This window comes from Chamaea fasciata, unplaced genomic scaffold (assembly GCF_029207755.1).
Source record: "Chamaea fasciata isolate MVZ Bird 193981 ecotype frontalis unplaced genomic scaffold, bChaFas1.0.hap1 SCAF_4, whole genome shotgun sequence".
Taxonomy (NCBI): domain Eukaryota; kingdom Metazoa; phylum Chordata; class Aves; order Passeriformes; family Sylviidae; genus Chamaea; species Chamaea fasciata.
In genome coordinates this window covers 62626743-62651329 of record NW_027094089.1, presented here as the reverse complement: position 1 = coordinate 62651329, position 24587 = coordinate 62626743, and the positions used below count along the sequence as shown (strand labels likewise).

The window sequence follows — 24587 nt, the reverse complement described above, 5'->3', positions numbered from 1 at the left end:
TTCCTCATCCATATTTTAGGAAGGTGAAGTCTGCCACGCATTACTGCCCTGTAAAAATATTTCCTTTGCAGGATTACAGCAGCAGGAGGAACTAACAAGCATGGAAAGCCCTTTCTGGAGTGCGTCACACCTAGTGGGCTTGGGCAGTCAGCTGAGAAATTTCAGGGTGGCTGGGAGTTTGGGAGATAGGGCACATATCAAGGAAAGAAACGTCGTGAATAGTTGAAAAAGAGTGGAGTCATGGCGACAAAAAATAACCTGTTCTAACCTCCTTCACCTTTGAGATATTGCTGCTGTTGCTCTCCTGGCTAAAAAAGGCTTCTTTCCTGCCTTCACAGTATGAAGGCAATGATTTATGTTTGGGATTCATGAACACGCTGTACCTATACTACACACTGTACTGCTGCTCTCTCCAGAAGCAAATAGGCTGACAGCTTCCTTTATTCAGCTCTGGGTTAAATTTCTGATTATCGTTTTTCCTGAGCTGATTGAAGAGAAAGAGGTGGGGAGAGGGATGGAGGCAATAAAGATTTTTTCCGAAGTAATTGGACCACCTGCCTACAATCATCTCTGACCTCTGGATAAATGGAGGATACCACTTTGCTGCACTTACATGGTTCTTCAGTACTTGCAAGCATAAATAAAACTTATTTTAAAAAAGGTAAATCCCTCTGTAAGGATAATTAAACAGTGACGAGAAACCCTACTATAATAAAAGCTCTCAATGGAAAATGAACTTTGCCTCCTTTACGTGCGTATGTGCATGTCTGTATTTGAGTGTATGTGTGAGTTAATTCATCCTACAAACACATTGACAAGTGTAATATTTCTGCACCTCTATTCACTGCGATACTTCACAAAAAGGCAGTACAATTGTCTTTCTGAAACCTCAATATCCCTCTCTTCCACCCTTGTCCTCCCTGGAAGGTCATTTTAAAATCTCTTTTGACAGTCCTTACTGATCTTATCATAAATCATCCAACATACACACACACACACACGCACACACACACACATACACATACACACACACAGAGGCACAGCACCTAATCAGGATGTTGCTGGCTAATTTAGGCCCACTGATTTGATATAACTGGATAGAGTTTTATTATAGCCTGTGATTATAAATATGTCTGCTCTCATTCACAGCCTGGGGAGGCTGGAGGGCCATTGTATTTTAATTGAGTAATTTCTTTTGAAATCTCCACAGGCCAGGTTGCTGCTTCTGCAGTGACCAATCCAGGGCATGGATCTCAGTCTGGCTCCAAAAAATTCTGCTAATATATCTCCCACCTATTCCTGTAATTTTGGTTTTTAAGTGTCCTAAAAGTCCACAATTGGCTTTTTGGTATACACGATGAGGCAATGAGAAGAGCAACCCGGAAGGAGATAACACATTCATGTTTAGATAGACAAAGCATGCAACTAACACCTGGTGGGGCCAAGGGATGGAATGGACTGAGCTGTTTGGTGGAGAAATTAATCAAGAATATGCATCTATGAAGGAAGATGACTGGAGGGATTTTCATGTTTTCTTATATCTAGACAGTGAGAGGAAACTGAATTCAGCTTTCTATGTGGATGGACAATAATTCTGGACTTTCATTACTCTAAAGTAGCAATATTGCCTTTAGAAAGATATATTAAAAAATTAAAATTGTAATTATATACATGCATCGAAACACAGGTATGTATACGTTTTCATATAGATATTTTTCCTTTCCTTTATTTTTTGATGTATTTAAGAATTATTTACCCATAAAAGAAGAGAAAAGCCAAGGATTTATCACAGTTTTTATGCCTAAGGTCACTGTTACAGAAAATGCTCGACTGATATTTATAGGCTGAACACCAATCATGTAAAATTATTTCTTGCTCCAAGTATGTCTGGGCAATGTCAGAAAAGCAACTGATTAACTCCATAGTGTTCTTTTAATTCATGCATGTGTAGATTAAACTTATGCCTGTTAATGGCAGACACTGTCACTTGTTCCGGTAGGGGTTCTTTTGTGGTCTCAGTCCAGTTTCAGCTGGAAAAGGAAATGTTTTCCTCCAAAGCACAGGCACCACGGTTTGCACTTCAGACTAAAAGGCTAAAGAGCAAGACGCAGGAGTAGTCTGACTAACATCACTCGCTAATGTGGTGCTTCAGACAGCAAGAGGCATACCAGTATGTCAGGAGAGGGGAAAACACTGTGAATCGATTTTATAGACAAAAATTCAACCTGTCCAGCTGATACCTGTCTCTACAGCTAAATTCCTTTACCTTGTTTTAATGTTGATTTGAAAAAAAAAAAAAAGAAAAAGGGCCACACCTCTACCCCAACAACCCCAAATACAATGTTTTTTAACTAGTTTAGATTATGGGAAAAAATCTAGCCTTTTGAACGCTTCAGGCTGCATGGTAACACTGCCAAAAGATGAGCAGGAGAGCACACGCATTGATTTTGTAAGAAGAAAGAACAGGGAGTAGGAAATCATGGGGTGTGATTCCCACAACCTTTGAATCTGCTCAGTTTTTTTTCTTTAAAAAGAGGCAGCAATCAGTGCTGATTGAAATACCTTTGAATGCAGTTGTAATGAAATTCCATTTCTCACCCATGGCAGAGCTGCAGCCATTGTTGGTAATGGTCTCCTTCAGAGCAATACAGTCATCGCTGCCTTTTGCGGTACCATGCAAAGCAGAGGCAGGCAATCCCTGAATACAGTTTAACAAGAAGAGTTTGCTGTAGAGTTTTACCCAGGGCTCATCTCTCTGCTTTCTGGATCTGTCCCGCAAAAAGAATAAACTCTGCATATTCTGTGTGAACAAAGAAGAAGACCTGATAAAATGCATTTTTATTTCCAAACTGGCAAGTTGGGTAATGCTACTTTCCTGTCCAGGTCCCTATGATCGTACTGTGTACATATAATGATCCATTGTTTAAGACACTGATTATGCAGTAACCAATGTTTTATGTACAAATTACATAACTTGTTTTGTGACAGGTCAGTTCAAACCTACTTTAGTTTGATGTGCTGTGCCACAGCCCTGTGGATGAATCAGAACACCTGCTGCTTTAAAGGAACCCTGACTGAGAAGCACACGTACTACTCTAATAACTAAAAATAGTTTCTTTGCATTCAGTCTTGCTATTGACCTGCAGTGAGTAACAGTTGATTTTCGTTGTTATTGGATAAGATGCAGAAATAAAGGACCTTTCCTTATTTAGTTCCAGTTTAACCCTAGCCAGTAAGGGGTTTTTTTATTTTCTTAGGTGAGTAAACACACAAAAGAGCTCTGCTGAAACAGATAATAAAACAGTTTATCTGTCTCTAATGTTTTCAGTACTCATAATATGCAGTGCTTCCTGAATCGGTTCCAAGATCCAATCCTCTGTGTTAGTTTTAGAAAGAGATTTACGTGATCCAGTGATTCTTTGTCTCCCTCTAAATCCAGTTCCTAAAGAATGAAAATATCCTGAAAAACAGATCTCATTTCCTAGCAGTTTTTCTCAGTGTGGAATGCATTTTGGCTTTGTAAAATATTCTTCACAATCTTCCTCTTTGCTTTAAAATGAGGGTCCTTGATGGACTCTGAGAGCATTGGTGCACCCCACTCAGTGTCAGGACCTTGGAAACCTTAATCGACTACTTCCAATCTGGATGAGCTGCAGGGGAAGTGCAGATGAGGGAAAAACTTGTGATATTGCAAAACTCAACACCAATTCTTCAGCCCTAGGACACTACATGAAACAAAGATTTTACCAGCCATTGATCTCTGAATTCTTTGCCTGCTCCAGTGGCCTAAAAAGGTTGTATTCTAGCAAAGCTACTGCAGATTGTAAGCAGTTCTAAGTGGGATGGAAGCAGTGACACCATCTAACCCGAGGCATCTATGGGGTGGATGCCCTCCACCCGGAGAGTCATCCTTGTGTAGCGAGTGGGAAGAAAGATGAAAACATTTGAGTCCATCTCACTTTAGTGAAGGCTTAAATAGGTCAGAAAGACTGCTCCTTATATGTATTATTTTCTCAAAGGAGTCCAGAGAACTAAGCCTGGTGTACACACACACACACACACACACACACACACACACACACACACACACACTTTGGGAACATCTAGAGTTACTGAGATAAATTCACCAAGGTTTTGCTGCATAATTCCAGCTAAAATCAACAAAAGTGATGTGGCAGAAACTTACCTTGAGAATGCCTAGCTCTAAGAGCTGTTGGAGTAAATTTGCAGATGAAGAAAACATTTTCATAGCACTAGTGTCCTCTCTAAAATATTGTAAGCCTTAAAAAGCCACCACACAGAACAGTAAAGGCCAAATAAGAACTCTTGTACTGCCATACAAACATTTTAAAATAGTGCTTCTAGAGGATGATTTGACTGCACAAATTTAAGTAATTTTGAGAGAAAAGCCAACCAAATGAAGAGTTACCTGACCAGCTTCAGAAAATTGCTTGTCAAGAGTATTGAAGTGACATTTTGGTTTCAATTTGAGTAGAAGGAGCAACATGTCTTTAAATTGTGTGCAATAGGGAATGTGTCTGCCCCCTGTGCATTTCGGTAACCACACTTTGGGAGAGATCCAGGGTCCTTGGATCTCCTAAGTGAGAAAACGTCCTGCTTGAGAAATGCAAAACAAGAACTGATGACTAGATCTGAAGTAACTTAAAAATTCCCCAAAATGATCCATTTCTAATAGCGAGGGTGACTTATGCTTCTGCCAAAACACAATTTATGCCTTGGTTAGACAAATATTATTATACTCAGTGTATAGATAACAAGATGATGTTTTGAAATGTGTGATATAGGATGAGGTGATTTGGGATGATCTAGTGGATCCCTCTGGCTGTGTTTCTTCAGAGATGTAATACTAACCATTGGGGCACAAGAAGAATTTTACTTCTTTCATTCACCTCCTTTCCACTCTACACAGTGTCTTACAAGACAGCGTCTCCCACATTTTACAATAATGCATTTAGCATCTGATTCTGCTGTCAAGGCAGCACAGCAGTTTTAGGTGGATGACATTTATTTTCCATGTTCTTCTTTCAAGGATGCTGCCACATATTAGCCAGATAGCCCTATTTGACAGTCTTGTCAAATTTTCTGTTTTGACTCTCACAATTCTGAATCAGAGCTTCCAGAAACAGTGCAGCGTGTCCCAGCATGGATCATTTCCTGAGACACTCAGCAAAAAAAGTTTGGACGTAAATGCATAGAAACCTATTGGCTGCTCCCCAATATGATGACTGAGATCCTTGTACCTTGCAATGTTCAGCTCCTAGATTGTTTTCAAACATAAGTGATCCCAAATACAGGTGGCAAGGGTCAGTTTCCTACAAAAGAAAAGAGAATAATGGAGCTGCGTAACAGTCAATGGCATTTGAATTGCGATAGATGAGGAAAATAGCAGTTAGAAATTACCTCCTCATTTAAAAAGACAGTAAGTTTCTGTAGTTCATTTACCAGTGAAAAAATTAGAGGCATGATGGCCATGAAAATGTGGTGCTCTATCTACCTCCTGCTCTTAGGCTCAAACAGGGGAGATCGTAAGAACAACGCTGAGAGATAGAATGGAGCAACAGCATGTTGCGGTGCCCTGTGTCACTCGGCTCAGCCAGCCCTGGCACCACGGCAACACCGGGGCTCCTGTCAGCCAGGAGCAGGGATGCGGTGAAGACAGGAGAGACAAAAGGAGGGACTCTAGTGAGCTGAAACAAACTGAGTTTATTGGACCAGAGGCCCCCACCCCGCGGCTGTGCCTCAAAGGAAAGGCCCAGCACGCAAGGAGCCCAGCTTTTAAGGGAGGGTGTTGCAGCGGGGTGGGTACAACAAGGAACCAATAAGGAGCAGTCAGGGAGTGGCTCAGAACATAACATACAAGTGGGACAACAAATCATAGGAGAAGGGGAGGGGGAAACCTGAATCCTGCCCAATCACTTGACGCCTCTCCTGGAACCTTCTGGACGCGGGGAGAGGCCCCAGAGTGACAGACAGGACCAGCTGGTTACATATCATATGACTGACACTAACAGGGGCTGGACGAACAACTTGGGAGTGAACCAAGGGGAATGAATAGGAGGGGGTACAAAGAACAAACCATTACACTACAACAAATTGAAATGCATATATGAACAAACAGAAAACTGAAACCCACACCACCACAACAGCAGTAGAAAGTGAGAAATTCTTAGAGACATGCTGATTAATTTTCTGGACCAGCTGTTTCAAGTATTTGAAGCCATCTTCTTCTGTTTGTCTATTTGAAAGAAGTGTACAGAGCTATTTGATTTATACTTGGCTTCAGTGAAGATCAGATCATACTTTCCCACAAAAATCAAGAAATGAGAAAAAAGTATACCTGTGAGGTATACTTTCTGGAGTAAATTCTTCCATCATGACAGCTGGATTTGTGTTTGCATTACTCATAAGATTCGTATTTAATGTATTGTCAAAAGAAGAAGACTGTAACCATGAAGATTTTTTTCTTCTGTAATGACTTGGTGTCTTTTTTTTCTCAGTTCTCCACATGCAGAAAATAGCTTCCACATGTACCTTTTCCCTGATACCTGCTTTAAACTGCTCAAGGCTCAAAAGGGAATCACGGTTCCCAATTTTTCAAGGAGTCTTTCCATACACATGACTCCAGCCCAGTGAAAACATTACAGGAACGTGTATGCTGGATGTCATGGTTCCGGCTGTTTTGTTTGCCAGGAGCTAACTCTCTGTTTCTATAGGGTCCCTCACTGCTCAGATCTAAAGATGTGGTCTGGCCTCGAAGCTTTAGCTAGTCAGAACACAATTCTTCAAATTAATTGATCTCATTTCCTGCCAGGCTTCTGTGCTTATTAGCCAATGTGATGCAAGCTGTAGTTCCTTAAGTACACCAGAAACAAAGGGTTATTATTTCTGGCTAAATTCCAGTAGGCTCATTACCTTCTGCTTCTTTTAAAATTCCCTCTGCAATTATACTACATAAGATTTTATTTATTTATTTATTATTCTTTATACTGCTTTTTTGTATAGCTGTGCTCTGTGTGTTGTCTTCCAAACCAGAAGAGGCTGCATTTAAACAATAAAGAAAGTAAGGTCTCAGAATACAGTAATCTGACATATTGTGTGGTTTAATAATTTTGAATTTTACCATTAATATTATCCAGGATTATTATAATTTATGTATAATCAGGTCTGCCCTGCATTTTGGGCTGCTTGTATAAAAGGCGCTGTATAAAGTTCATTAGATGCAAAAGATGCTTTTGAAGGTGGATGCGTAAGATGTCTAGAAAAGTGAGACTTTCAGATCAGAGTAGCAGGCCATTCCTTAGCTGACAAAATAACTTCTCTGACAAGGGCTAGTGGTCAGCACAGTCTGTTCCAAGAGAAAATTTCCCTCTGCAACAGATGAATGCGTTTCCCCCTATTAAAAGACATTTTTAAGCAGAATATTATATAATTCCTGATTCAGATTTTACAGAAAATGAGACACACCAAGAGTTATCAGATTGCTTCAGGCATGATGAATGATGCTTTGTGTGACATCGTTTTCTCAAGCTTCATGGATTATGTACAAGCACATGATGCAATCTGTTATTGAACTCACATGTGTGAAAGTTTGTTATAAGGCTAATATGGTAATGTCTATAATCTAGGAGTTTGCTGGGAAAAAAGAAACAAAACGTGGGTGTAGACATATGTTTGCTGCATTTTTGGTGACTGGAAAATAAAAAGCAAGGGTATGTGTCCTCGGTAAATGAAGTTTTTAGATGAGTGGTGTTTCCTCAGGCTTTCCTGCGGACACTTCCTCAGACGGGGTTTGGTGCCCGAGGTCGGGCTGGCCGCAGCCGGGGAGGCAGCAGAGGGCAGTGCAGAGCTGAGGCTGAGCCGGAGCCGCAGCCGCAGCCTTGGCAAAAAAAAAAAAAAAACAAACCCCCCAAAAAACCCAAACCGCCTTACTCTTTATTAAATAAATTCATAGGGCTAATTTAGCCTCTGAGGAAATTAAACTGCTGATTATAGGTATATAAACCACCAAAAATGGGTCCAGTTTTTGCATACAAAAGGAAATAGGAAAAATCTAAATTGTGCAGCTTTGTCTCACATTTTTAAAATAGATGTTTTGGTATGGAGATGACTTTGAAGAGATTTTGTTAAGGTTTTATGCATGTGCTTGTCTGTGTATGTGTACTGTGCCTCTGTCTATGTGTGTGTGTGTGTGTGTGTGTGTGCCTGTGTGCATGTGGTTATAATATAGCGTGTCTGTATGAGAGGGTAATCTAGCCATTTCCACAGTCCATCTCCTGCTGAGTAAACAATAGTGCTTTTTTTCTCATTCATTTATCCAAGCCAATGTCTTTATAAATGCTGGATAATATGCCCTTGGGTAACATAAGGGCAAAGCTCTAATTGAATCAGGTCAAGACTCCACACATTATCTCTGATAGCACTTTTAAAATGTAGCTTCCTCTGTCAGATCATCTGCGTCTGAATCACAGTATTGGAGATAATTCTAACATTAGGATATTAGTATTGGGGAGCTTATAAATATACAGTTGCAAGAATTATTGGCTGGTGATGTCAAGCTTTCTCTGATCTGTTAATAATCCTGATAGTTTTTAAAAACCATCTTCAGCAAGATCAATGGATGTCTCATGACTTAGAAATGCATGTAATCCATAAAGAAGGATAAACATCTAGTGTTTTAGATCACTTGAAAGACTTCAATATCATGAAATCCCTACTCCCTTCACATGCCTGTTTCTTTAAAATGTTTGAGAACAGAACCCAAACCACAGTCCAAATGAACAACCCAGATATTTTTACTCCATTCCAGGATCGAGCAGCCAGCATGCCTGAAAGATTAAACATTAAAACATGATTGCAGATCATCACCATCATAAAGCTTGTCTGATTGACACCAGCTTCCAAAAAAGATGGTTTGGGAATATCCTGTCCTTACAGTGACAGAGGGCTTCTGGCACTAGTGTTCTCACTTTCCTGTGTGTCCCCATTAAGAGCTCTGACAGTTTCAGGCTTGGAAAGATCTCTGGTTTGTATCTACAGGCAGAACTGAAGAGGCACTTCACTAAGAATGTTCAAAAGCATGAAAACACATTGTGTTTTGGTACACTAACTGGGGCACTCCTAGGACATCCCACCTCATGTAATGCAGCCACGCTAGAAACAAGATGTGAATTGCACCAACACTCTAAGATTATCAGGGCTATCTCTTAAGTGAAAAGATTAATATAGAGGACTCTTTTTCTCTAAGGATGAGAAGTTTTGTCATCTGAAAAGGCAAAAATCTGATGTATGCCCAGATTGAATGCTGGAGGTATATATCTCACTTACACATATTTTTCTGTTTGTTTTTCTAAGTCTTTTAAAGGTTTCTTGAAAAGATAATAATGATCCATTTTAGTCATCCATCAAGGGCTTTGAACTGAAGGCTTTTTTCCTGAGTATGTAGTTAGAGCATTAAGGGCAGTGTGGGTAGAACAGCCAGAGTAATGAGTCTCCACTGCTTGAGAAATCCAGATTAATCTAAATCAAATACTTTCCACTATGGCAATTTTAACTAATTCCCTCATGAAAGTATAAGAGATATGTGAAACCCCTACAGTCAGCATAAACCTCCTGGTAGGGCTAGACAGGTAATACCTTTTAAGCTTGTTAATGTCTTATCCTGCTGGTTTCTACAACTGACTCAAAGAATAGCTGAGTACTTCTCAACCTGTCATTATAGAGGAAAGCAACTTTCAGCATGGGTATGGAAAGGGTAATGCTGTGTTTCGTATATCATGGCTTCATCATGCTGCTATGGCTGGAGCTCTCTGAATTAATGTAATTAATGCCTTTATTAGTTTTCAAATGTGTTTGTAAAATGTAGACCGAAATATTCAGGGTTGAAATTCTTTCAGAAGGAGAGGCTTATTTATTTATTCATCTGTTGGTTAAACATTGGTGTTGAACCCACAAGGAGGTGTAAGTGTGATCACAAAGGGGACCATAGGCACACCAGTCTCATGTGTAAGCTGCATATGAAGAAGATGGAAGTGCCACCATGCAAGATGGGCTAGTTCAGCTGCAGTTCCTTCTATTTTTGATGCAGCTGCAATTTCTGTGTGGCTGTTTAAATCCCTTGAAGTACGAAAACCCATGGTTTGGCATTGTTTTTACAAACATAGTGTTTTATGAGCTCTGTGCCCCAGAGTGTCAGCAGTTGTAGAACAGTAGCAGCAGAGCTATACTGATTTACATAATCTGAGAATCTGTCTTTTTCCCCTCTGAGGTTCCTCTGATCAGTGTTAAATGAAGATTAACACATTGAAAATCGTTGCAAATCTGAATATTATAAATGAGGGAACAGGAGGGAGAAAAGGTTAAGAAATATATTCAGGGCCACTCGTACAGGAAAATTCAGATTGTGAATTTCCCTATTTATGATTTTCTTTATTCTAGAAAAAAAAACAGTCAGAATGTCTGTCCAGAATAAAAAGGCAGCACACGGCATTGTACAAGTGTGCAAAGGGCTGCATTCACTGAAGTAGAAATTTCATCCATTTCCTTTCTGATTTCCAGTTACTTCCGGAGTTTGACTCCAGTCCTGCCACAAAAGAAACAACTCCCTGGTGACTATGATCCTTCTGATGCTGCCACTGAACCCTTCTAAAATAAAAGTTCTTGGGATAAAATATAAAGCCATGAAGAAGGTGCACAAATTCATGCTCACATTCATTGCTTCTGTTTTAATAGGAAAAAAAAAATTCTCACCTGAGCTGAAATATTTGCTCCTATTAACAATGTTTGTCATTATTCCCAGGTTCTCTAGTTATGGGGAGATGGGGGAGAGGGTTGTGTTTGCTTTGTTTCTTGGGGGGATTTTGCTTTTTTTGTTTTTTTAATTCAGAGGATTGAAGAGCATTATTGAATTGTTTTTTTCTTACTGCTTCTGTTAGACATAATATCTCATTCTCCAGAAGAAACTCACCTATTATGATCAAAAATTTTGATCATAATGGGACAGACCTCCTCAGCTTAAAAAAAAAAAAAAAAAAAAGGTGTAATCAGGAACCTGGCAATTTAGCACAGTAAACTTTCAGATAAGGGGTACTGTCTTAGAGTTCTTGCCGAAGAGAGTATTTAGCCATCAAGTTTTGAAATTATTTTGTCTCTATCAATCATTTTGTCTTTGCAAATGTGTAAATAAATAGCTCTTTACTCATGGAGACCATGACTAGACAGTATTTACAGTCAGAATAATTTTAAGACTTTAATCTATTGATACATATACATATATATTCCAGGTCTAGCATGAATTCATACCCTTTCTTCCCCCTTATTGAGAGAAAAATTATTCATAAATCCCTGTGAACATATAAGTTCTATTTAAATACTACATGTACCCCACAAGTTTCTCCCTTTTGCCTTACAATGCTTCCAGGGTGTAGTCTGCTTGAAATGCAGCCAGATAGCAGCTTGGAAGCAAGATAAAATCTATAAACAAGCTGCTTTTCTTGGACAACAAAAAATATGAATTACATAGAAAAGAAGGGTATGGATTCAGACTGGGTATTGAAAATATTCATAACAGTACTTCTCAATTACTTGTCTAGGTAGCCTGTGTTCTTTGATAAATTCCTTGGACTCAGCATATTCATTTTGGTAAATATCAAGAGTTCTGGTCTCAGAGGTCATCCAAGAGAGACCTAATTCTTCCACCTAACCTTTGGGTCACATTCTGCTGTGAAATAATGTGAAAACCCATCAGGAACAAAATCTTTCTCCCAACATCCTGGCAGTCCTGTCCTGGTTTAGCCTAGAATGAGCTGAGTCAGATGGAGCTGCTGTCTGAACTTCAAACATCTCGTCTATGTCCTGGTATCAACCTGCTTTGTTCCTCTCAGGCTAAATGAAGTGAACTATTATTTAGGAACCCATAACACCTCTGAAGTGGTCCATTCAGTAAAAGACTGAAATATGCTCTTCCAAACAGCTGTGGCCAAATCAATATGCTGCAGAGACAGACTGGGACTAAGTCATGTGTATTTCATTCCAGTAAGAAAAATTAGGTGAATAGAAGTGGAAAAGATAATTTAATATAAGGATGTCCGTCTCCTTCTACATGTCAGACAATGTTGCAGGGTAAAAGAAACAAAGGCCTTAAAAATATATTTGGACACAGCATATTCCTAGGGTATTCTGCAACAGTCATTACTGCTTTACTTTCATCAGCTACTCCTATTTGTAGCATGGCATACAAAGGCGACATGAGTTTACTGCTCTCTTTCTGTTCTTCAGACAGTGTAGAAAGTCCTCTCTTGGGACCTGTGTCCTAAGACTACCCAAATGATGAACACTCTATAGTTCAGATTTTGACATAAAGACCAGGTGAAACAGACTGAAAAATTCAAGTCCTTTAGAGTAAATAAAGGTCTTCAATGAAATAAGCATTTTTCCCTTCTATTACTTACATCTGCCAATAAGCTATTTCAAGTCAAGATTGGGTCTTTGTCAATTGGAAAACCCAGGAAGAATGTTTTCTCTCCTTTTTATGTCTGTTCAGACACCTGAAGATTTTTGGGTCTATTATTTTTCTGAGGTTTTACTATGCCAAAGATGATGGAGTACTGCTGGCCTGGAAATTCATTGTTCATTAGACACCCAATGGGAAATCTCCAACTCACTCTCTCTGCCTGAACTGCTAAGATAATTTCTAGGGACTTTTCCTGACTGGTGAACCCCAGGCACACATGTAGATACTATAACATTTTTCTTTTTATTTTCTATGACAAAATCTCTTTCTTTAACTGTTGCTTTTTCAACTTTCCTCATTTCCTATCTGTCTGCATAGTACCTAGACATGAAAAGTAGTATTTTGTCCTTATTTTTAAGTTACAGAAAATGTACAGATAGGTTTCTTATTGCCAGAGCTGGGGTCCAGAGAAATTGATCACTTTTGCTAAAGTTACAAGAAAAGCCTTTGCCAAAACCAGAAGCATAAATGACAAACCTTCAGCTCAGTTCAACATCTCAACCACAAGGCAAAAGTTCCTGCCTCATATAGAGTCTGTTAAATAGCTTTAGTTAATTGCTGCAGTAGTTCCCAGTTTATCAAAAGCAATAAATAAATAAAAAAATGCACATTTTCTGGGTGATTGAAATTCTGTCTTTCAGTCTCAGTGGGTAAATATGATGCACATCATCTAACTCTGAGTAGCTTTATCAGGCATGATTGATTTGATAATAGGTGGGTTTCATTTTGATATCAGTGACAATGGAGGGAGAGTGGAATAAGAGAGTGGTACAGTATATCAGGCATTTAACAAAGACAGCCTGAAAAATCAATAATAATTCTTCACTGGTGGCTCAAATTTTCAGACAAGTTAAGCAGATGAATGGCCCATAATGTCACTCAGTAGTATTAGTCTGTTCATAGGCTCACTCTTCCAGTAAATGAGAGTTGTTGATTAAAAATCTATTCTAGGGATGCCCACAACCATATTAAGTACTTCTCATCTTCCCAGTGGAGTGAAAGTATTAATCCTTTTTTTTTTTTTTTTTTTTTTTTAGCCTATTTTCAGCACAGTTGATCTCTCAACACACCCTGCTTTATCATTCTAATCTCCGTGAGTTACCCAGTGTGGTGCTCTGCAGGCCATGTCCCACTGTTGTCATGTGGCCATCAGTGTACACAGGAGGACTTCTCTGGTACAGTCATCCTCACACCACAGAGGCAGCAGCTCTGAGACCCTCTTTCAGGTACATATGTGGTCTCTCTGATATCATCTCATGTTATTGAATGAAATTCTCACCTGTGAGTTCTACAAAACTGAGGGGGGTGGCTAAAACACCTGAAGGCTCTGCTGCCATTCAGCAGGGCCTTGTTAAGTTGGAGAGCTGGGTAGAGGGTCCGCAAGTGCCAGTGTCAGGTCCTGCACCTGGGGAGGAACAGCCCCATGTGCCAGCACAGGCTGGGGCTGACCTCCTACAGAGCAGCTCTGTGGAAAAGGGCCTGGGACTCCTGGTGGATCACAAGTTGTCCATGAGCCATCAGTGCCGCTGTGGCCAGGAGGGCCAATGGAATCCTTGGGGTGCATTGGGAAGACTGTGGCCAGCAGGCCGAGGGAGGTGACCCTTCCCCTCTACTCAGCCCTAGTGAGGCCACAGCTGGAGTGCTGTGCCCAGTTCTGGGCTCCTCAGCACAAGAGAGACAAGGAGCTGCTGGAGAGGGTCCTGTGGAGAGCCACAAGGATGGTCAGGAGTCTGGAGCTTCTCTCTTATGAGGAGAGACTGCAGGAGCTGGGCCTGTTTGGTCTGGAGAAGACTGGGAGGGGATGTCATCAATACATACAAATATCTCAAAGCTGGGAGTCAGGAGCATGGTGCCAGATTCTTTTCAGTGGTGCCCACAGAAGAGACAAGGAGCCATGGCCATAAACTAAAGCACAAGATGTTCCACCATAGCTTGAGGCAGAAATTCTTTACACTGAGGGTGGCAGAGCTCTGGGACAGCTGCCTGGGGAGCTTGTGGAGCCTCCCTTTCTGGAGACATTCAAAACCCCCTGCATGTGTTCCTGTGTCACCTGCTCTCAGTGACCCTGCCTTGGCAGAGAGGTTGGACTGGATGATCTCCAGAGGTCCTTTCCAACCCAAACAATTCTGTGAAATTCTGAGATCCACTGAGAACTGGAAAAGAATGGGGCATAGGAAGCTGAGGGGTGTGGGGCAAGAATTAAGAAAAAGGAAAAATAAAAATTACAGATGGATAGCAAGCCCAAAATATAAAACTTTCAGAGTAATTGGAGCAAGGTATTATGTTGTGGCAAAAAAGAGCCTTGACAAAAATATGTTCAAAGTGAAATGTGTATTTCACCTGACTACCACAGTACATTTGGAAATTGCAAATAAAATGGCATATGCAAAATGGAAGTTAAGAGTCACAGGTTGTGGAAAATGGTTTCTTCAGCATGGGAAGTTCTGAACCAAAATGAAGTAATTAAAAAAAAATACTTATTTTCCAAAATGAAACCTGAAACTAAAATTATTTTCTTTCAAATGGAATATATTTGCCTTATTACTGGGGGAAACATCTATCTTAAATTTGAATTGAAAATATCAACCACCTAATCTGTTTTCCTTTTTTAAATAATAATTCTAGGTGCTTGCATTTTTAAGCAGGTTTTTGTTGTTGTTGTTGTAGTTGGTGGTTTGGGGGGGGTTTGTGTGGTTTTTTGTGTGTGTGTGGTTTTTGTGGTTTTTTTGGGGGTTTTTTTGGGTTTTTTTTGGTTTTTTTGTGGTTTTCTTTATAAATTGGAATGTCAACCTAGATGCACTTCATGGGGGGGATTGCCAAATATTGATCAGCCTTATCAATTATGAATAAGTTCCTCATCAAGGTTCACGTTATCCTGGAATTGTGTGAACCATGAGCATTTTACAAGATAAAATCCACTCTTGAAGAGATCATTAAGTCCTTTGTCTCTCTTGGGTTTATAAACCATGCATATTTTCATTAGCTGCATATAGTCCTTTTGATTTCGGTTGGATTGCTTGCATAAATGAAGTGATACAGACCTGTGAGTTTTTGAAGATCAGAGCCACTGGGGAAAAGATGCAGCATATAAAATGCAACAGGAAATTTAAAATTAGGTGGAGGTGAGGATGGCATGTAATGACAATAGATGGTTATGTGCTCTAGTTATGGACAAGTAGGTTGTAAGTTTCATTTTTCCTTCCAATAAATAAGTAACCATAGATGATTTCGTTCCTGACAGTCTGATTCTTATCATTCAGGGACTCAATACAGTGGGCATCCTCCAGGGCAGGCTCTTGAGAGCTCCTGCATGAGTGAAGGATAAAACTCTGTAAAAATAGATAAAGAGAGAGAGAAACAAAGTATTATTATGATATTGTGAAATGGAGTGAAAGCAGGCATTGGTTAATGTAATTTGGATTGTTTCATATTTAATTAACTAATAGCTGATTGAAAAATTCTGCCTGAAGTAAAATAGTACCAGGTAGTCAAAATCTCCAGTAGTGTGAGTGCTTGTAGAATGCCTTAATCTGTCTAAAATCAGAAAAAAAGCTGTATTTTTTACTGACAATGCTAGTTATTGATCCCACTTCATTTAGAATTTTTCTATTGTGCACAATTGCTTGTCCACCTCCAATGTCAGTTTGCCAGTTTCTCTTGTGATTTATCAATAGCAGTTCCCAGCCAGGAGGTTATTATAGTTCAAGTGGAATTAACGTGGCAAAGGAAGTCTATGGGCTCAGTGAACAGAAAGATAGGATTGAATTATTACCCAGGAGATGGTGGTTCTCACCCCCTTGCAATGAATTCAGAATCAAGTTGCTCTGACAGCCAAAGGCCAGATTAGTGCTACCTCTATTTTTGCTATCAGCTCTAAACCTTTCACAAACAATACATTCATTATTACTGACTCAGGGGGAAAACAAAAAAGAGGCTTCAGCTGTTCATTGACCTGACCTCATTGTGTATAGAACAGGGTAGGAAAAAGACACTTACAATGGCAGTATATTAAAAATGAAGTGTGCTGAAAGAAGTGTTGAAACAAGTCAGGTGTTTAGTGAACTGTCAGCTTATAATTTTTTTAGCTATATTGAGAAGGAGGGAGAAAAATCCAGGCTGGTCATTACAAGAACTTTTAAATAAACATAGCAACTGGAGTTGACACGGGTCAAACTCTAGTAAATTAGCATTCCAACTGGAAGCAGAATCAGGTGTGGTTTAACTTACAATAATAACGGTTACAAATGATTTCCAAATTTGAAATGTGATAAATAATCAGGGCCATTTTTCTGATAAGAACTAGAGAACACACATTAAATGAAGACAAGAAACCACAGAACAAAAGATCAGCAGTTTTTGGATTTTGAAAATTGCACAGGATTCAAGGCTTTTAATAGGTTTAAACAGGGGATTTGCTGACATGGGACAAGCTGTATTATCACCTCTTTGTTTGGTGGGGTAATTTGCTGGAGAACCTGCATGCCTGCTTTTTCTGTGTTTCAGGGAGCAGTGGGTCTTTTTGTGAGCACATCAGCAACATCTTGCACCTGCGTCTCTGAGGGAACCAATTGCACAGAACTCAGGGAAATTGATAGGTAGGAGGTTTTACTGACACTGTAGGTAAAGTTAGTTAGATTTCTACCCAGTTCCTGGAAAGAGGTCAAACACAGTACTTGGCAAAGGCAGTGCTTACCGTGACTGTTTAGGCACTGTGTGTGCTGACTGGCTTACAAAATGGCAGAAGAAAAATTTTGCTTGTGCTCCATCTTTTTCTCTCTTCAGATGCCAATTTTCACGACATCTGTAGGAACCTAAGTGCCTTCATACTCAACCCTGTTGGGCAGAAGGGTATAAAAATTGTTAGGAGAAGGCAACTAGGCAGCAGGAAAGAGAAGACAAGTGAAAAATGTGGAATCCTAACGAATAACAATGCCTGCGGTAAGTCCATGTGAATTTTCAGGTACAACAAGAATGAAAGCAAATGCATAAACTAATAGATTGATGAGAAATACCATGGTGGGTTGTTTCCTTTGGAAAATAAGGAATTGATGAGGTTGTGTGAGAAATCCTATAGCAACCAACCCACCTCTTTTTTTGCTGCCTGTGATGGCAGCACAAGTCACAAGGCACATCATGATGAGATATGAAAGAGTTCTTATTTGCAAAATTCTTGCAACAAGTGCTGTATCAGAGTAAAATTGGGTAACTGGATTGAGACTAACTAGTCTGTGGTATAAAAACAAAAAGAGGTGTAACTGCATAGCAGCTTTTCTAATGTCTTGATTCAGATAAATGTTACTTGCAGGAGCACTGAATTAGTCGCTCTAGAAAAGTTTAGATTACAGGCTTCTGGAATTGCACATCTCATAAGCAGGAGAACATCATTCTTTTTCTCAACAAGGGCTGAAAAATAAGTCAAAGATAGTGCAAGATTTTTGTCTCACTCTTCTCATAGTGATTAATTCATCGCAACTGCATTTCTTATACCATACCTTCCCCTACTGACATGCTGTGGTTTCTGTTCACTAGATTCAGAAAAGTCTTGTCTTGTAATTCTCTAGTCTTCATGTATAAGCCTCTCCTCAACTCAAATATATACTGACTTTATTGGATGCTATCACATGCGACAGACTGTATATTTGTACAGATATCGTTCTTCTTTTTGCAATTAAGAGATAATTTGATTTAATTGTGAATTGAGATAAAGGTGAATGAGGATTTTTCCTTCTGGTTTGGATGTCTTTTCTCCTACTATCATCAATTGGAATAATTCTACACATGATTATGTATTGATAATTTTATCATACTCATATATATTCGTATCCATCTGACTGGGAAGTGGAATGGGCTGCCCAGGAAGGTGGTGCAGTCACTGTCCCTGGAGGTGTGGAAAGACTCAGTGCCATGGTCTGGTTGACAAGGTGGCGTTTGGTCATAGGTTGGATGTGATGATCTTAGAGGTCTTTTCCAACATATTTGACTCTATGATTCTGTGATTCTATATTTTAAGCTGCTTTATTGCCTTTGCTTAGGGTTAAAACTTTTAAATTATGTGTTTTCATTTTGGAATGTTTCATCTTTCTTGGACATCTGAATTGCTAAAGACTGTGTTTTCTCTATTACAATTCAATGGAAGATTTTAACTAAGTTTTTAATGCTTTGAAAAACAGTTGTTCCTTGTTTTTGTAGTTATCTTAAAGCAACTGATTGGTTATGTTCTGTTTACCTTTTGTTATGGTCTTCAGTTCTTGCTTGGGTTAATGTCTCCTACAGATATGTTCGTAGTTTGCTATTTGTTACAGGAAGAACTATTCAGCTTAGAATAACACAGGCCTATTGTTGGGTGCAAATCCCATTTCTACAAGCAATTATGCATTAATTGATGGGAAAAACACTGGGAGAGGTCCTGAAATGTCTTATGTTTTCCTTGTATGCAAGAAGGAAAAGAGAGAGGTATTATTTACATTTGTGTTTTTAGTCTCCAGAAAATGGTATCTCATGCAGTTGAAAAAAGCCACAGTTGTGGTTTAGGAATTGTAGTCTCCAATTTAGTTCTCCCACAAAAACACCCACACACTGCCTTCCCTCTCCCGACCCCCTCCATCTGAACCCAAAAGGGACAAATATCACAGGCTGGGATTAGAACAATTTACCAGAAACAGCAATGAGATATGAAAATGAACAGTAACAGCTACAATATTATTAACAAAAGGTGTAAGAAGAGAACTGATTCCCACAGGAAAAACACACATCAATAGTGGCTCCTTCCACCCCATTATCTCAAACAGAAGGATCCCCTTCTCCCTGGAAAGGACTGCCTTCTCCTTGCCCCCTGGCAATGACAGGAGGTGGTATAGAACAACCTCTATGTCCTAGCCATGCCCCCTCCTGGCTACTGCAAAAAATAACCCTTTCCTGGCCAGAACCAAGACAGTCACATTCTGTGAGAGCTAGCACCCCCTATGTCGTTCTTTACTCCCACATTTTTATTTCTAAAATAGAGAATAGAATGCTATTTGGAGCCTCCCATAAACTCATGATTTCAGACATGAAATGTTAAGAAAATCATCAAACATTACAAGACAGATGTTAAAATTACAAAAAATGAAAACACTGTGGAAATGTAAAATGAGTGAAATTTCCGTGTTCTATCATCATGTATATGTTTATACATTTCTGCACAGCTTCTAACTTGTAGACAGACAAAATACTTTTCTTATTCACATAGATTGGTTCATTACGTCTGAAGGAAAGACAGAGTTAACACCACCTCTATCATGTATTTACAAATAAATTCTTCTGACCATTCTTTACATAGCTTCAATCTTTGCAGGATTCATAAAACATGGCAGATTCAAAAGAAGATCTATGCTTAACTCCTGCAATATGAATTTTGAGAGTGCCACAAGAGAATAAATCGCATCAGAATGGATTGATTTTCTTTGGAAATATCCCTACAGAATATCAGGATGGGCCATAACACCGCCTGAATTCAAGTAATTTGACATCAGTGTGGAAAGGATCTTGTTCAAGAGGTTTTAAATATAATGATCATATTGTCAACCTTTATAATGTAAATTTCATGACAATTTGAGCTTTGCAGCAAATGCTGTCTTGTCAAATCCATTTTTTGAAATATATATTAAGGAAATGCATTTTCGTGTAGAAGGAACATTAAAGGAATTAATGAAACTGTTCTTTGTTGCTGCTGATTTAAGGCAATAGCCCTTGCTGCTGCTGCAGCGGTGACTGAAGAACCTACTGCTGGTAATGGGTCACACAACACAAACTGGTGCATCTTGGAAAAGTCTGAACAGTATGAAACTTGACTCAGGAAGGCAAAGCACTGACCTCATGACCTCATCCATCTTCAGTGAGAGAAATGCATGAATTCCTTTTGCTGAGTAGCATACGCTAATGTTTCTCTACATCTTGAGCCAGCTGCCAAAATAGAAATCCATTACTTGTCATAGGCCCATGAACTTCTTTTATATTCCATTCACTCCACACTTTGTTGTATTTTTTTAATCTGAAGCTGGAGGTGAACAGTTTTTTTGCCTAACTCATTTAAAATGCTGTGTGACAGTCATGTTCATGGATTGACTTTTCTAGTCTAGCATGCTTCTTTTATCTTTTTTTTTTTTCTTATAATACTTATTTTATTGATTTTGGTCATTTGACTGCCAAACTGTTATTGGTCACATGTGAAAGTGTTTCTTTTTATGAGAGTGGAGTGGTCTTCAGTGACTTCCTTTTTTATACATGTGTTTTCCTTGGCCTGTCCCTGTGGGTCTGCATTTGCTGAAGAGATATTGGTTGTTATTATACCATTTCCTTCCCAAAGAAGGAAATCATCTCCCAGGTATGCATGAAAAGCATCCAATAGCCTATGCTTTGATTTTCCCTTATTCACTTTTGGTCTGCTTGTTGTACACCTTCTGGCCTTTAGAAGTGGACACCCTTACCTCAGCAGAGCAATAATTAGCTCAAGGTTCACGGTCCCCACAATATCTCAATGTTGTTAAACCTTAAAACTTTCCTTCTTGTTCTTTAACAAAAATACTCCCACATGTAACTGATTACTCAAATTTGCTACTGTTTTAGGTCTCAAACATGTTGAGAAGTAACAGTAAAAAATACATTGGCTTCTGAGGAAAATCAGGCCCTTAATATTGATGAAGCCTCAGCTTTGTGGGCTGTAAAACTAATACCTATTCCACTGCTATTCACAGTGGGTGGCACGTGCTATATTCAGATGTTGGTGCATTAATTTGTGCTGCTCACTTCACGTACATCCCAGTTTTATTTTATTTTAAGACTGTTAGTTAATACTCTAAAGTCCTATAATTTTAGGTCTTATAATACATTTAGGAGGCTAAGATAAAATTTCAAAAGGATACAAATCCATGCCTTTTCTTTTCTATAACCCCATGTTAAACACTAATTAAAATAATACCGATTAAATAATTAACAGAATTTTATTAAGTTAATAATTTAACAGAATTGAATACTGATTGAGCAAAGCACAGAAAACAGACTCATGGGTGGTTCTATTTACTAAAAAAAATAGGGACCTCTAAAGTTAAGTGCTTGCTGAAGAGTTTAATAGGATTGTGTACCTTAACAGTCACCTCTCCTTTCAGCCCATTCAAAATTTCTTCCTTTTAAAAATAATAATGAAAATAATGATGGTGATGATGATAATAATAATAACCACAACAATAATAATAACAAAAATTATAATAATAACAATAATACCACCACCACTCTATACATGTACACCTTATATACTCAGTGAAGCATGAAACCATAAAATATTTACCAAGAAAATGTCAAAGTGCTGCTAAACCAGAAGTAGGTAATTGACTTCACAGGCCACTCACAAATTTTGTGGTGCATGTCTTTCACCCCCAGTATTTTCTTTAGTCTAATGAGATGTCCTTTGGAACAAACTCTTATCTTCCTGAAGAAATTAAGTGCTCAGTATATTGATATAAAAACAATAAGTCAAGTAAGTTAAGAGAAATTTACATGAAGTACTGAACATCTTGTAAATATCAATGTGACACCTAACACATAATTTCCTATTTAGCTAAACTATTTTAGATCTTCTGGAAGCCTGAATTTTAAACAAACTGCAGTGTTTTAAATATTCTGCAAGAAAAACCAAGTTTAATTTTCATGTGAGAATGATTAAAATATGAACTTAGAAATTCAAAGCATGGCCTGCATGGTATGAATATAGAACAAGACAAGAGTAGTCCATGTGTTCTGGTGCTGACAAAAAAATAAATAGTGGTGAAACATCACAGTCTGGCAGTTCATGCCAGCTGATCCATGAGGTAATAGCAAATACCTGTTAATCACTGAATCATTCTCTGTTCCCAAGCATGGTCTTCAGTTAGAATAGAAACAAATGAACTGAATGATAAAGTGTGAAATTATATATAAACCTTGAGATTATTTTGTTCCTAAATTTCTCAGGTGGAGAAGCAACTTAAGCCAAAATAAAATGAGATATCATGCTTATGGAGGAATGGAATTTACTAAAATATGAGAACAATATTATGCAGTAATTTGATAAGTTTTCTTTAGGAAAGTCAGCATTAATCTCCAAATGGTGAAAGTACAGGGTATTTTTTTCTAGCATTTTTGAACATCCCCAGTTTTTCCTGGCTGCTTAACTGAATTTTCTTCCAGATTAGGTTAGATCCACAGTTACCAATCTCTACCATTTTAACACAAGTATCTCATTGCCAATGACAGCAGAATAAGAGCTATGGTATTTCAGACTATACACTTTACACCTTTTTTAGTACTGTAAGAAGAGAGGAATGAAAGAGTGAGTAACACCTTCAGAAATCACTAAGAAATGTATTGACATGCAGTATTTATTGACTTAAGTATAAGCATTGAGGGTTTTGCCTGTAATAAAGGGGAAATTATCTAGCCAAAGTCTTTTCTTCTGTTGGTTCACCCATTTCAGAATTCACTGCCAAGACCTTTTTAGCTAATTTAATGTACTGCTGACAACATAGATGAATGATATCTTCATTAGTGATGAGGAATAACATATTAGGAAAGTTAGCCCCAACATTTTTATTAATGTTTGCAAAGTGTTATCATGTTCATTATGAAAGTAAGACCAACTTCAATAACTTTGAAGTTTCAATGAACTATTCCTGAAAGCAGAAAATATGAAAGATTTTCACAAACTGTTAAGAGCTATCTGCCTAAAAGCATTTGTTCTTTCTTTGTTAATTTAATGGATGTGAAGAAATTATGATGTATCCAACAGTTTAATATACTGTCTGGAAACAAATCACAGTTAAATGATTAAAGGTTAATTCGCAGTACTATGATATGCAGTAGTCTCAAAATATTTATGCAGACTTTCCTCTAAGAGAAATATATTCTAATTCCAAGCTGAGGCACTGTGATTCTTCTCTTTTTTGCCAAAACAAAGAGTCTTTCTCTGTTTACCCAAAATGCTATAATGTCTATAGAAGTATGTGTGCAAAGGGCAAATAATAATGGCAACAACCTTGTCAATAGTGGAGATATTAAAATACCTTCAAGAACAAGATTGTTTGAGAAAGATAATCTGATTAAAGTTAGACTCAATCTAAATCTGAGTATGTTCTGTATAGGTGAATCATAGAATCATAAAATCAGTAAGGCTTGGTTTGGAAAGGACCTTAAAGATCGTCTGGTTCCAATCCCCGTCACAGGCATGGATACCTGCCTACCAGACCAGGTTGCTCAGAGCCCCATCCAGCTGGCTCTTGGACACATCCAGAGATGGGGCATCCACCACTTCCCTGACAGCCAGTTCCTGTGGCTCACCACCCTATGGTAAAGGACTTCTTCATAATATCTAGTCTAAACCTACTCTCTTTCTGTTTGAAGCCATTCCCCTTTGACCTTTCATTAAATGCTCTTGTATGAAATCTCTCTCCATCTTTCTTATATGGTCCTTTCAGAGACTGGAAGGGGCACAGTCAGGTTACCCCAAAGCCTTTTCTTCTCCACTTCCAATTCTCTCAGCCTCTTCTCATAGGAGAGGTTTTCCATCCCCTCTAATTGTTTTTGTGGCCTCCTCTCAACTCACTCCAACAGGTCCATGTCCTCCCTGTGCTGAGACCCCAGAGCTGGATGCAGCACTGCAGGTGGGGTCTCACCAGAGCAGAGCAGAGGGGCAGAATCCCCTCCCTGGCTCTGCCGCCCACAGTGCTTTGGATGCAGCCCAGGATACAATTAAACTTCCGGGCTTCAAGTGCTCATGGATTGCTCAAATCCAGCTTTCATTCACCAGCACTGCCATGTCCTTCTCGGCAGGGCTGCTCTGGATCTGTTTATCCCCAGCCTGTGTTGGTACCAGGGGTTGCCCTGACCCAGGTGCAGCACCTTGGTCTTGATACTTTAATGAGATTCCCATGGCTCACTTCTCAAGCTTGTTCAAGTCCCCCTAGACGCCATCCTCTCCTTCAGATGTGCCAACTGCATCACTCAGGTTGGTGTCAAATTCCCTGAGCATGCACGTGTTCCCTTTGTCATG

The 24587-nt window shown here is 39.0% G+C and overlaps 2 long non-coding RNA genes across 2 annotated transcripts in view; one reads left to right on the top strand and one right to left on the bottom strand.

Moving 5' to 3' along the window:
- Positions 1-11144: 11144 nt before the first annotated feature.
- The window catches only part of LOC136288511 (uncharacterized), a 66395-nt gene continuing 52952 nt past the window's right edge, over positions 11145-24587 (bottom strand). Inside the window, exons 2-3 of the long non-coding RNA XR_010720525.1 lie at positions 17223-17362; positions 11145-15858 (exon numbers count right to left, since the gene is read on the bottom strand). This is a non-coding gene — a long non-coding RNA (uncharacterized lncRNA). The remainder of the gene's footprint in view (positions 15859-17222; positions 17363-24587) is intronic.
- LOC136288512 (uncharacterized) lies at positions 16854-20202 on the top strand. The gene is made up of 4 exons (XR_010720526.1): positions 16854-16926; positions 17033-17124; positions 17312-17467; positions 19863-20202. It is a non-coding gene; the product is annotated as an uncharacterized lncRNA (long non-coding RNA).